This window comes from Chrysochloris asiatica, unplaced genomic scaffold (genome assembly GCF_000296735.1).
Source record: "Chrysochloris asiatica unplaced genomic scaffold, ChrAsi1.0 scaffold00025, whole genome shotgun sequence".
Classification (NCBI taxonomy): Eukaryota; Metazoa; Chordata; class Mammalia; order Afrosoricida; family Chrysochloridae; genus Chrysochloris; species Chrysochloris asiatica.
Genome location: NW_006408543.1, coordinates 4,195,820 through 4,201,109, shown reverse-complemented (window position 1 = coordinate 4,201,109; position 5,290 = coordinate 4,195,820).

Here is a 5,290-nt window from a genome sequence, read left to right as displayed (position 1 = left end):
TCTTTATTATTTCTTAATTTTCATGATTACTGCCTTTTATGATCAGTATCTTTATAAAGTCTATCATTGTCTTTGGGGCTTGGGAACATTACATATAGCTTGTAGCTTTAGCAGTGGCACTTCCTGTTTCTCCAGTGTTACGCACTTTATGTAAACCAAAACATGAATGAATAAACGCGGACAGCTGTTAAGTGGGGCTCTCAGGTACTCCTAAGTCAGGGCCAGAGGCAGCCATGTATGCTCAGGAACACACTCTGTTTTGAGGGCTCGCTGTGTTTGCAGAGCACAAACTAGTGAAGATGACTGTCTTCTTGGGGTACAGACTCTAGTGTGGCAGGAACACATATTTACAAAATAGACATGCAGGTGAGTGTGCAATCACAGGCTACAAAAAGTACCAGGGAGGAATTTATCTTGGATATAATCATTGCAGATGAAAAATAGCTTCCGTCATGAATGAGGGCCAAACTGATGCTTAAGAATGGATTGTTGTTGTTGTTGTTAAGTGCCGTCGAGTCGTTTCCGACCCATAGCGACCCTGTACAGGGTTTCCGAGGGTGTAAATCTTTACGGGAGTAGAAAGCCTCATCTTTCTCCCGTGGAGCGACTGGTAGTTTCGAACCGCTGACCTTAAGGTTCACAGCCCGATTCGTAACCACTACGCTACCAGAGCTCCTTCTAAGAATGGATAGGAAATACAATATAAAAGAAGAAAGAAAAGACAGGGATGAATTAGATTAGAATAGGACAAGGGAAGAATATTCTAGCAACAGAAAATAAAGTGTCGAAAGGCTCAGAGGCATTTAGCAATCACACACATATATCTGTTCAGGCGGCTCTCCTACTCTGATGTAGAGACATTCTTATTTTTCTCATTGAACAAGGAACTGGAGTGTGGTAGCTCTTTATGATAAACACTGGACTGCAAACCACAAGGTCCATGGTTCGAGCCCTATAGCAACTCTGTGGCAGAAAGATGAGGCTTTCTGCTCGCACGAAGATTTAAAGCCTCGGAAACCGCTTCCAATCTTATTTAAACTGACACAGAAAGGTCAGTGACTTTCAGACCAGACCACAGTTTCAGTGTTCAAACCCCAGTTCTCCCGTTTCCCTAAATCCGTGGCTGGACAAGCTGCTTAGCTTCTGCATATCCCAGCTTCTAAACTTGCTGTTTTTAAGGATTTCTAAACCACAACCCCAAACCAAACCCACTGCTATGAAGTCAAGTCTGTCTTACAGCAACCCTATAGGGCAAAGATGAATTTGCTCCTTAGGATTTCTGAAATGCCAGTCTTTAAAGAAGTAGATTGCTTCATCTTTCTCCCATGGAGTGGATGATGGGCTTGAACCACATACTTTGCAGTTAGCAGCCCAACTTTTAACCCGCTGCTCCACCCAGGCTCCTTAAAGGATTTCTGGTGACTACATTATAGAATTGTTCTTTGCATTAAATGGCCTAGAACCTATCAACCTTAGAGCCTCTGTGTAATATGTTCACCATCAGTGGTACAAGTGTTCACCACCTCCCAGGTTGTATCCATTGCCCGCAAAATGAATGATGGACCAGAAGAGGCTGTGTTTCCTGAAACCCAAACAGCATTTCCTATGGCATGACCTCTGCCCAGAGCTGTCTTCATGCAGCTAAAACTAGTTGCTATCAAGTAGACCCCTATTCATTGCGACCCCACGTGTATCGAAGCAGAACTGGGCCCCATTGAGTTTTCAATGACTGATTCTTCTTCAAAGTAGATTGTCAGATCTTTCTTTAGAGCATTTCTGGATGGAATCAAACATCCATCCTTTTGGTTAGCTGCTAAGTGAGGGAACTGTTTGTGCTACTCTGAGACTTTTGGGTTACTTGTTGTTGATGTTGTTAAGTGCCATCATGTTGGTTCCAATTCATAACGACCCAGTATTAGGTTTCCAAGGAGCATCTGGTGAGTTTGAACCACTGACCTTGAGGTTGAGGGGTTATCCTACAGCACCTAACACACATTGTTCTCTGGATGGATAGGTGCGCAGGCTACTTCTTTCAGGAAGCCCTCCCTGAATTCCCCAGTCCGAGTTCACGGATTCTTCTCTGAGCTCCACTGAGAACTCCGCCACAGAACTTACTACATGGAGTAAGATCTATTTATTAATTCTCTGCTATTTGATTAGAGTGTGAGCACTCTACATTCTGGCAGGGAGAGCATTTTATTTCATTTTTAACTTTTTATTGTAGTTGGATGGGGGGGTGTACAAAGCAGATCATCAGTTTTCCATTCAACAACTCAGAGGTTTTATTTGATCTCACTGATTGCAATCCCAGTAACAGAACATCACTTGTCCCAGTTCATCCCCATGTTTCCTGTTTCCATTCCTTCTCCTTTCTTAACCCTTCTGGACTTTGTCCTTGGGCGCATGCTGTTCCTTTTGATCCCAAACATTGATGATTCTAAGTTGCACATATCTCCTGAGTATTATTGTCCCCCTGCAGCTCTGTCTGTTGATTGGTTGAAAATAGAGCCATGGGGGAGAGTTCAGTTACAGACCTGAAGGGCAGCTATTACATTTCATTCACTTCCATATTGTCAGCCTCCAGCCCCAGGTCTGCCATGTAGTTAGTATAAGTGCTCTATAAAAAACTTCCTGAACGAGGGAATGAATGAAAGAAAAAGCCTGGGAAGATGCATTCCTGCAGCAGGAGAGACATTGCAGCCAGCGCAGTGTCCAGATGAAGTTGCCCATAAACTAAGGAGGGATGTAGGCCTCATTTGCAAGGTCAAGGCCCTTTAGAGCAACAAATCATTGCCAAGCACTAGGGAAATTGGAAGGGCAACAGAAATGTCTAAAAAGAACAAAAGATGAAGACTGAATACCAGTAGGCAGTGCTGATTACTGGAGGACAGCACACGCTGCATTTTGCTAAATCGTCAGACCTGGGTCTGGAATCTGGAAGGTGGCAGATGCCAGCACTGCCCCTCCAGCCCTGCAGACAGGCAGGTCCCTCTAGGGCAGAGTGTCACCACAGGGACACTGCCAACATGCTCAGTCACAGTGCAGATGACATCCGCCTCCGCTAATACAAAGCCGGCATCTTCTGCTCTACCCAAACCTTATTCTTTCCCTTCACACCTTTAAACCTGCCTTGGTGGAAGTAGGTTTCAGGGTCACTAGATATTCATGGCAGTGGATTCTCTTGAAAGAGAGAGAGAGGGAGAGGGGACTAGTTACAGATCCCTTTAATCTGGGTCTCACCAGCGTTTCCTTGCTGGTAAGTTCTGCAGGGAGAGGCTGGGCCACAGAATTTAGGTCAATGACATGCAGGCCGTTGCTTAGAGCAAAATCTTTCTCCCACAAGTACCTGATTTCCTGGTATGGCCCAGCGAACTGACTGCAAAGGCTTCCTGTTTGTTTATAATTCTCCACAATTGGCTTTTGGGGAAGGGGGACCGACGTTGTGAATGCTCGCAGAACCAACGATGCCACCTGAATAATGCATAGCCACTTTGTGTGTGTACCCGGCGCGGGCCGAGAACAGGATAGCGCCAAAGGCTTTGAAGCACCTGCTCTGAGCGGCTCCAGTAATGACAACCCAGGAGTCCAGACAAGATCTGAACCCTGCCTCCTCCCACCCACCCCACTCGCCATGCCGCCCCCATTTCCCTTTTTGCATTGAAAATCAGCTCTGAGACTATGGCAGTGAAAGGAGCTGTCAAGTGTGTCGTTTTCCTGTGACTCACATGGGCCCTTCCTGTCTCACCCCACCCTGCTTCAGGGCCTTCTCATGTCCTGGGCAGACACAGAAAGCAGCTTCCCAGCTTCCACCAGTCTGTCTCCAGCCTGATCCCCACCGAGGAGGCTAAGAAGGTCTCCTTAACAATAAAAATGGCCATCCCCAGGAGAAAACTTTGGACCAAAGCTCAAAATCCTAAACACAGCTGTCTTACTGGTCAGATAGAGACTGTGGAACCCCTGAGACTCTGGCCCTTAGTTCCATTGCAGGTCTGGAGCGGAACTCTCCCCTCTGACACAGTTTTCAGCTGAAGAACAGACAGGTCTCTAAGAGGACCAATCACACTAGGGAGGTCCTCACACCTTAGAATTCAACCATTTGCCATCAGTAGGGCAGCATGTGCCCAAGGATAAAGTTCAGAATGGTTTGGAAAGGAGGAGGACTGGAAACCAGAAACACAGGGAAGAAGCGGGATAAATGATGTTTCATTGATGGGATAGCAATTAAAGAGAAGAAACCAAAGGCATATGAATTGTTGAATGGAAAACCAACCATCTGCTCTGTACACCTTCATGATTAAAGTTCTTTAAAAAAGAAAATAAATGGCTGCTGCCAACCCCCAAACATGGTTCACACTCCCACCAGCCACCACCTATTAGTGCTTCTATTGCTTAGAGCCCACCAGGGTTTCCTGGAATTTCCCAGTCCTGTCCGTACTCCTTAGCCTGGTGTGACAGCCTTTTATGATCTGGCCCCTTTGCATTCCTGCATCCCTGTGTGCCACCCACCCTCACTGCTGCACTCCAAACCTACCAAGGCCCCCACTCCCATTTTCACGCCCTGTGAGAGCTAAGGTATGGTGTCACCTGGACTGGGCCAGGTTCTCAGTGGCAGCCCAGGTAAGACCTCGTCATCCCCACGATGTGATCTAATACACTGTAATCATCTCCTTGATGGAATCCATGGGGAACAAGCAGCCAGTTAGCTGGAAGGAAGTTCCCTTGGACGCTTGGACAGAGCTTGCTTTCTTCTTGCTGGGCCTGGATCCTGCATCTGGCTCTTCATGTGACTTCAGGTTCTTTGGAGCCACAGTCTACTGTGTTGCCTGCCAGGCCTGGGAGTCAGCAGCAGCCAGCTGCCTTACCTGCTAACCTTGGGTCATTCGCGTCGGTGTGAGAAGCTGCCATCTGTCCTGTCAATCTTGGGCCCATCAGCTTCTGAGGTTGCATGAGTTAGCAGAAACCTCCAGACTAACATCTGACCTAAGGGTGTGGAATTTGCCTGCGTCTACCCTGTGTGAGCCGTTTCTTAAATATATAGTCATTGTTGCTGTTAAGTGTCATAGAGTCAGTTCTGACTCATAGAGATCCTGTATATGGTTTCTGAGGAGCAGCTGGTGAGTTTAAACCACTGACCTTGAAGTTCAAACCAACCTTGTGGTCCAGTGTTTATCTTACAGTTCCAGACCAGGACTCTGATAAACCAGAGGAAAGTGAGAGCACAGTAAATCCATATATGTCGGGGTCCTGCCTCGACATAGTTGTGTTGTTCACAAGTGTTTGGTTCACGAGG